We start from the raw sequence: 10,000 nt of genomic DNA, 5'->3' as shown, positions 1-10,000 counted from the left end.
ATTTCTTTCCCCTTATAAATCAACAGATCGTCTCTTGTCTTGCTGTAAACCTTGTCTCTAATTGTTTTCTTTGTAAACTGCACATGAACTTCCTTAGGTAGTTTATGGCGGCGTGCATGATTAGTATGGATCCTATATGCCTCATCTATATCGTTTTGTATCTCCTGTTTGCTTTTCTGCCGGGGATCTGCTAGTAATTCTGCCATAAGTTTTGGAAGATCTTCTTCCTTGCTCTCTACTACGTTTTGAAATCTTAAGAAGAATGCTGATTTCTCCATTTCCAACTGTACTATTGCCTCTTCCAGACTTCTATTTACTGAAATCAATTCAGTAAATTTACTGAAATCAATTCAGTAAATTTACTGAAATCAATTCAGTAAATTCCGTTGCTTCCAATTTCTTCTCCATTTGTTTTGCTCTAGCTTCCACTATATTTATTTTCTGTTCACTTCTGGCTGTCGTCTCTTGTATTGTACCAATTTTGTCATCTAGTTTGCAGATGTCTCCTTTCACCTCACCCATCTCGCTCTTTATTTCTTCATGATTTTTTGTTATTGTTTCTTCTGTCTTCATCATTGTTTCTTGAATCATCATCAGCGTCGACTGCACACTCTGTAGGTTCAATGTGGAGCCTGATTCTCAACGCCCAACATCCCCAGTGCTGTCCCAATGGCGAGGCTATCATTGAAGTTGTTTTTTTCCCTATTTTCGTGACCGTTGTCATCATACTTGTCATTTTTAGGGTTTTAAAAAAGTGTTTCCACAATACCATATATTAATTAGCCTTAATTATCTTCTTTCCACTCTTTTTATCTCAATCACAAATCTAACTTCTTGCTATAAATTAATTACCCTTTACAGTCAATAGTAATAATAAAAATATACCAGCCTAAATATATAAGTATAAATTGAGATAAATAGAAGCAATTTAAATCTTAAAATACCCTAAAATATTTATTTTAAATATTGTAAATTGTAAATATTGTTCTTTATATTGCTTACATATAAATATAAACATATCCAATTCCTCATCTAATCCTATATATACTATTATATATACATAAATATAAAAGCAGAGTCTAATTATATAAAAATATATATCAGATATAGATATAAGTATAAAAATGAGGACCCAGATTGTGGGGGCAATAAGCTGACTTTGTATAAAATATATACAAAAGTATGAAGGCTATTGCTTAATGCATTGTAAGCCGCCCTGAGCCTCTGGAGAAGGGTGGAATATAAATCAAATATATATATATATATATATATATATATATATATATATATATATATATATATATATATATATATATATATATATATATATATATCAGAAATATATGCCCACTATTCACTTATGTTTGTTTCTAGGTATAGTCCATTTTTTATTTATATTTTGTTTATTTAAAAATCTCTTCTGAGATTCCTGGTATATACAGTCACAACAGTAAAGATCCACTGTTAACACCGGTTTTCTGTTCTTCCAATATTACTGTCTCTTAAAGTACCTCTCTCTTTAATTCCAAGATGTCTCCCTTCTATTTAGCCCAGTCACTGTTAGTTTTCCAGCCAGATTTCTTTTTCCAAATCACGTATTTTCTCACAATTTTAAGCTCTTCAAAGGGTGCCTCTTCAAATCCTTTCATACAATCTGGATTGCATCCTTCCATGCAATCTGTCCTTTTCAATAACTTTCACTGTCTTGTCTCCACTCCCACCACTAAATCGCTGCTTTTTCACCATCTAGGAGACTCACTCATCAGCTGATATAATCTGTATTACACCAAATCGCTGAGAGTCTTTCCAGTATCAATCTCCTTTTCGCTCCTTCTCACCGATACTTCATGCTGTTTTACCTCTTTTCTCTTCCTACCCCATTCAAACAGTCAGGTCATCACACCTCCAGATCTGCCATAAAGGCCCAATTTCTTTCGCATCTGATCTGAGGGTGTCCTCTTGTTGTAGCAGGAGTTCGCCCCCCTCTCTGCCAACTCCGAGGATTCCACTCTACACCACCACTCCCTCCAAGATCCAACTTCGCCCTGGGGGCCTCAAAAATGCAAAAAATCAGGCAAACTAAATGGAGCCCTGTTTGTTTGCTCCACAACGGTGCAACGTCACCACTGGAAGTCAACAATTTGCAAGTATTTCATTGTAACTATTAATTTAGGGCAGACTTTAAAAAATAAGCAGCTCTGTTATTTTTGACACTGTATTAACTTCAGTCATTCATTATAATTTGAAACACAAACACTTAAGGAAGATCTTACAATTATTAATGTCTCTTGGGAAAAAAATGAAGATGTTGCGAATGATCGAAACCACTGGAAATTACTTGTTGCCCAATCTGCTCTGCACAGGACATTGTGATGATGATGATGATGATGATGATGATGATGATGATGATGATCCATTATAATTTAGAACATATCTTTTGCAATTACTTAATCAGCAGCAAGCAGAAAAATTCTTGTAATTGTTTTTTTTTTTTTTTAATTTGATTTATATGCCGCCCTTCTCCGGAGACTCAGGGCGGCTTACAATGCGCTAAGCAATAGCCTTCATACTTTTGTATATTTATACAAAGTCAGCTTATTGCCCCCACAAACTGGGTCCTCATTTAACCTACCTTAGAAAGGATGGAAGGCTGAGTCAACCTTGAGCCTTGGCGAGATTCGAACCAGCAGTAAATTGCAGGCAGCTGTGTTAATAACAGGGTGCTTTAAACCACTGTAGTACCAAGGCTCTTAGGGGATAACACAAAAGTTTTATTGATTTTCAATATTCACCATAAGCAAAGTTTACTATAATGGGTGGGATCCAGTTCTAGGTATTCTTAGAGTAGATCTAATTCAATGGGCTTATTCTAAATATAAATAAAGTGAGGTCAAAGTCAGTTGGTATTCGTGTTATGCTTAATCAACTAAAAGTGAGCATTAATGAATATATTGATGTGAGGGCCTCTCCTGAAACAGTTTTGTGGAATGTATTTTGCTCCATTTATGAAACTGTTTCTTTGACTGCTTCATTTCAGAATGGCTACCATTATTCCACAGTGCTTTATCTCTGAGAACTGTGGAGTTTTACATACCAGAATTAGATTGTTGTTTCTTATAATTACCAAAATAGCAAGACAAACAAAATATACAAATAAACAAACAAGTCCTAGAAAAAAATAAAGAAAAAAATTCTACCATCTCTTTTAATAATAAAACCCAAGAAAAAGAGCAGAGACCTTTTTCTGTTTAATCTCAAAATGACACGTGAACAGTTAATACTATCTTCCACAAGAACATTTTGTTCTTGATTTCTAAGCCTGGACTTTATCTTAATGGTTGTTTTATGAAGATAGGAAAGTTCTGATCTTGATTATCTGTGTAAAAGAAAACCTGACACCAAGAAGAAAAGAGCAAAACATTCAGGACTTTATTTGGCTTTGTTGCATTGTGATAATATATAAGGACAGTGATTTTTCCCAATTCCAATAAATGTTTATTTAGAAGTAGGTTTCATGGACTATATTGACACTTAGAAAACATGACTGGGAATAAATTTAATTATTCTCCTGGAATTAACATCCTTAAGAAGATTAGCAATGTTGGAACAGCATCTTCTATTTCAAACTGATAGTTGTAAGCTAAAAACAATAGAAAAAAATGCCCATGGCTGCCATTGCTATCATTTTCTTACTTAAGGATAGCATCATTCTGAATAATGATGGGACACATGTTTCCTAGAGCAATGGTTACCAACTGGTGGGAGAAAATTTTGGTGGTCCACAGAAAAATTATTCACATTTTTTATATTGCACTAAATCAGCGGTCCTCAAACTACGGCCCCTGGGACAGGTACGTGCAATGAGTGTTTGTGTTGCTGCAGAGAGTCTCCCCCTTCAGGGTCTCCTTGTGTGGGTTGGAGGGGGACAGAAATTCCAACTTGGGGTCTGCTTCAGCCTCCTGGTGCGGGGCTTTGGGTGAAGGCTGGAAGGAAGTGCTGCTGGTGGTAAAGAGTCAGAGGGCCTTGTTTCAGTGGGACTGCATCATGGCCTGGAACTGGCTGACCATTTCAGCCCGCTGAGCCTCCAGGTGCCTGTACCCGGCCTTGCACTCCCACAGGTCTTCCCTCTGCTTGGAAAGCCTATGCTCGTAGTCCTCAGTGAGGTGCTTCTGCTGAGCCTCCTTCTCGGTCAGATCCAATTTGAACTGAGCTGTTTTGCCAACTCTTTCTCATGGTGGCTGCTTAGCTCCAACAACTGCTTCCTGTTGGGGCCCTAAGGAGCCTGGGCAGGGAGGCGAGGAGTGGCTGGGAAGGGAGGGGTGAATAGAGGCTGGCGAGGTCCTCTTGATGTGAGTGACATTGAGTTGGCCACACCCACCCAGTCACATGACCACCTAGCCACACCCACCCAGCTGGTCATTAGGCAAATCATATTAGTGGTCCACAGGATTTAAAATTATGAATTTAGTGGTCCCTGAGGTCTGAAAGGTTGGTGACCCCTGTCCTAGAGCATAGAAAGGATGGGTATGCTGAAGCTCAGTCAGGTAGAAGTTGCTGCTTTTCATTACTATCATGTAATAGATATTTTAATTTTTTAAAGAGAGAAAAAAAGGTGTCAATTTTTTTCTTAGTTTTGAGGGACCTCACCTTATCCTCTGATGGAGTAAAATCAGTTATAGAGAGAAGTACATTATCATTTGCTGTCTTCACACTGGGGCCATCAATTAAAGAAAGTGAGAAAGCAAAAGGACTTGTGGTTGAAAGTGCTTCTCTGGGGAGCAAAAGTCTCTCCAGCAGTGAACTGACTGTTAAATAAATGATGCACTTAAAAGTTAACCTTTCTTTTAAATTGAAATAATACTTTATATGTGATGCTCTATGATTTATTTATGGCTTCCTTAAGCCTATAATATCAACTTACCTCACTAAAGTCACTAAGGTAATGCACCTAATAGAACATTTGCATTTATTAGAGACAATGCAGGCTCTTCTGGGGTCAAAACATGCTTCTGTGCTTATGCTGAGGGCTTAAAGAGAGAATAGGTCAGGCTGCCTGGAGAATGAAGTCCCATCCACAGAAATTTTTCATGCAAAACTGGAGGCTTGTCCTTGGGCAAGGTTTGTGAAAAGATTCATAACCTTAGTGGCAAAATTCAATGAGTATTCAACATCCAAGTGTGTTTGGAAATGGTCCCTTCTTGTGTTGGACTATTATAAGAATAAAAATAAATTACAAGGACTTGTCTGAGCCAGAGAAGAAGGTTCTTTTTATTCAAAAGAGACAAGAAAAGTTTTGAGCAGACCCAGATTTTCTTTGTAGGATATCTCAGTAAAGTTTATTGAATAGGGCATCTGTTTTCAACATAGCATGAGATGTCTCAGCCATAGGAACCTTCTGGAAGAAGTAATACCCAAATTTTACCAAGAAATATATGAGAAGATAATGATAGAGGGACTTCCAGGGATGGCATGGCAAACTAAAAGTAACTGCAGAAGCGGAATCAATGACTGCAGCAAAGATAAAGGAACTGGTGAGCAAACCAGTTCCTTGGAATCATTTTGGGTAAGGAGAGGATGGGAGATTCTCCAGAGGGTTGCTTCACTTTAGGAAACAGCAGGTTTTCCATGGATTTGAGCAGTGGTGAAATTCAATTTTTTTTACTACCGGTTCTGTGGGTGTGGCTTGGTGGGCATGGTGTGGCTTGGTGGACGTGGCAGGGGAAGGATACTGCAAAATCTCCATTCCCACCCCACTCTGGGGCCAGTCAGAGATGATATTTGGTGGTTTTCCGAACTACTCAAAATTTCCGTTACCAGTTCTCCAGAACCTGCTGGATTTCACCCCTGGATTTGAGCAAGATTTCCTATCTTGCTCCTAACCATGGCAGAGACTTTTAAAGAAAACTAACTTCACAAACATTGCTTTCAAACCACTTTCTGAAATTGCTCATTAATTACTTAAAGCTATTAGAGATCTCTAAGCCTACAAATTTGAAAATGCCAGGTGAGTCTACCTTCACTTCTGAATGAATAAGTTTAAGAACTTCCAGAATCTAAATAAAATAGCAAAAAACAAAAACAAAAACCCAAACCCTAAATAATATTTTGAATTTAGGAAGTTATTAACAGACAAAGGGTCCAGATAAAATTGGAAACTTTCACAATAAGTTTTTGGAATTAATTATAAAGAACAAACAGCTTCTTATGGGAAATAAATTTTATTTTGGTTTTTACAAGATAAAACAAAGATAAACAATTTCATGATTTCAAAAATTATACACTAAAATTTTGGAAAGATTTACAAACATGTACAGTGTTGCAAAATGCCATAACAATGAAAACACTGAAGGAAGCTTTTGATGAATGGAATCAGAAAATAGTAGCTACCATATCAACAATATGGTCTGCTTCTATGGATATACTCTGTCCAAAAGTTATTATTGAAGAAATGATTCATGTAGAACAAATTTTATCTGATAAAATAGAAATGGTGTCAAAAGTGGATTTACAATGGACAGGCTAAGAGAACAGTTTAGAAAAGGATATTTCAGCCAGTAGATTTGCAAAAAAACCAACACCCCCCCCCCCTAAGGTTTTAAAATATAAAAGGGAAATACAAATGACAAACCAATATAATTTTACCTCAGATTTATTCTATGTGATGGGGAAAATAAGAAATAAAAAATCCTAAACAATATTTTAATGAAATAAAGATTGAGACTGTTAACAGTAGAAGGAAGGAATATAAAGTTGGTTTATTTGATGAAAATTAAAATGAGATATTTTATTGCTTCTGGCAACCCTCTACAAATTTCCTACTGATGCCAGCATGGAAAATATATTTCATGGATTTGTTTATAAATAAGATATGTGTTATGGGATGAAAAACTAAATGTTTAGAACTTTAGATAGGATGAAGAGTCATTAAATTTGTTATAATGAAGTTTGGAAGCTACTTCCTTATATATTTCTTTTCTTTTTCTTCTCTCTTTATCTTGTTCTTGTAATTTTTCCTTCTATCTCTACTTTTTTCTTAAAGTTTAGTTTGTATTAGATTTTACTATTATAATTAAAATTCTTAATAAAATTATATATGCAAAAACAATGAAAGAAAAAGAGGAAAAATATAATAATAATGGGATTAATAGGAATGAAAATATGAAAGACTTTTAAAACTTGAGGTGGGATAGGCATAGGGAATGGAAAATTGTCTTTATGTGGTGGTTGAAAGTTATTGTGTCCTAAACTATAAAGATTTTGCCAATAGTTTTTTGTTTTCTTTTGTATCTATTGAGTTCATGATGTTTTGAAACAGTGCTGAGGTATCTACTACTTATTTAAACTATAACTCCCAGTACCTTCAGAGGAATGTGGGACTCAAAACAATCGAGACAGTCATGACCAAAGTCCACCTCTTTCTATTGCTTCCCCCCCTTCCTTCATCCCTTAGTGCCCCACCAGCTTCCTTCCCTATTGGTTATTTAGATGTGGACTGATGGTTTTGTGATTCATCAACATGTATGGCATCGTAAATTATGCAATCCCTGCTTTAAATTTACAGATTCCAACATTTTAGAGATAAGTGAAGGTATAACACAGCTTACTCAACTTGTTCCAACTTAACTGAAAGCTCTTTACATCACTCCCTCTCTGTTTTGTGACTTAATAATAGCTAAAGAAAATCGCTCTAAGATAATGACAGTCAGGACTTAAATTTGATAATATTGATTGTGGGAAGAGCTAGGTATCACTAAATAAATCATATTTTGTTATTTGCTGTCTTCTGTTCAGAGATAGAAGATAGGAGATATTTCTTGAAGTATCAGAAAAAGAGGAAAGCAAGAGTAAAAAAATGCTTTGATTTTGTTATAGTCAGATAATATTGTGATGTATATTCTGATATTTCACTCATGCAAATATTTCGTTCAACTTAAGCACAAAAAAGGTGGAATGTGATTCATGCTTGAGCTACATGCAATGTTACATAACCTCAGAAATGTAAACTAATTCATCTGATTGATTGAAATTGCCAAGAGAATTAGTATGATGGCATGCAGTTACAAGATAAGGATGAAACTAAAGCTGAAAACAGCACAAATAACTGATAAAATATTTGAATGATTGCTCTTACTTCAAATATCACAATTTTATACAACAGTTATACTGTAGCTTCCAGAACTGTAAGCAGGAAGACTATAACAACATTCTTCATAAAGAGTTAAAATTTATAACTACCACAAATGAAGGGTATTCTGAGTAGTTCTATTGTCATTAAATTCAGCCAAACCTGATCAATGATGCTTTGCTTCCATTTTCAGCAAGTAACAACTTTGTAACATAAATAATAAAAATGGAACCAAACATAACTAGTAGAATTTAAATTAACAAATAAGTTGAAGAGAAGGTGAAACAATAATGAAGATCAGCATTGTTCGATCCTGACTGGCTCAAGGTTGACTCAGACTTCCATCCTTCCAAGGTCGGTAAAATGAGGACACAGATTGTTGGGGGCAATATGCTGACTCTGTAAACCACTTAGAGAGGGCTGTAAAGCACTATGGAGTAGTATATAAGTCTAAGTGCTATTGATATTGCTATTGTTCTTAGCTTTCCTCTGCTAAGGACAAATTCTCCTAAAGTTCAGCCAATGGTATTATTTGTGAGTCAGGTTTTTATCTAGCATAATTTTGTGGCAGCATCCATTCCTTCTGACAAACCAGTTTCTCTCTCTCTCTCTCTTTTGTCATCTCCTCTGTTTCATACACCTTGATGTTTTTTTGTTTTTTGTTTTTGTCTTTCTGATTCATGCTTTTGCACCAAAAGAAAGACTTGATTGCTTGTAAAGGGCTTTCCAAATCAATTGAATGAATGTTGCATTCAACTTGAGGTTGTATTTTGTCCATCTTCTTTTGCAGTATGGGTATACTATAACATGAAAGTGACCAGAAATCATGAAGCTTAGACACAATCCTTAGGCACATAAATATAAGTATATTATTAAAATCATTTTTTTTTCTTTTTTATACTGATCAAAGCCTACCTAAACTATTGGATCCTATTCTTGACATCACATTATAGGAAGGTTATTGACAACCTGGAGCATATCCAAGGAGAGGAGAAAAAAAAATAAGGGATCTGTAAAGAAAATTTATAAAAAAATAATAATTGGAAGCACTGGGTGACTTTCTTCACATATTTGAAAGGCTGAAATGCAGGAAATGATGATGAATTGGTCAGAGTTATTCCAGAAAACAGGGCAAGGAGCAATATGTTCAAATTACAAGAGAGTAGATTTCAGCTGATCATTAGGAAAACATTTTTATTGGTATTATTAGTAAGAGCTGCTAAGTAATGAAACAGAAGGCAACAGATTCTACTTCATTGCAGATGTCTAAGCATTATCTATCTTGTTCTGTGTTGAGTAGACACAGTAGTGGATTACTTCACGAAAAAAGAGTTGGACTTGGTGATGTTCAGTATCTATTCAATCCTTCATTCTGTGATTCCTATGCATCATTATCAAGGGAATTATAAGACTTCACACCAGAGTACTAATATTTGAGATCAGAATCTAGTTATTTAAATATACCTAGACAGTCTAGGTCTGACAGTTCTGCCCCCACTGTTATATAGCTACACCACATGCAACAGTGCCACAATTTAGATATCTCACCACAAAAGGAAAACTGCAGAGTGTCTATGCTTAACACTGCTGAGTCACATGCATTATTTATTTAGTGTATGGCACATTATATATGAACTTGCGAGTAGTGCGGTGGCTTAGAGATGGAGCTCTCACCTCACGATCAGGAGTCTATGAGTTCGATCCTAGGTATAGGCAGATATTTCTCTCTCTGGGCACATTGAGATTATATCTGCTGAATATAACTCCACATTGGCGACAGGAAGGGCATCTGACCAGTACACACTCAGCTCCATTTAGTTGCCCAGACTCAACCCCACAAGGGATTATGGGGTCATTAAAAGACATTGATGCTAT

This window comes from Pantherophis guttatus, chromosome 3 (genome assembly GCF_059756535.1).
Source record: "Pantherophis guttatus breed Tessera chromosome 3, ASM5975653v1, whole genome shotgun sequence".
Taxonomy (NCBI): domain Eukaryota; kingdom Metazoa; phylum Chordata; class Lepidosauria; order Squamata; family Colubridae; genus Pantherophis; species Pantherophis guttatus.
The sequence above is the reverse complement of the archived record's forward strand: the minus strand, read 5'-3'. Positions refer to the sequence as shown.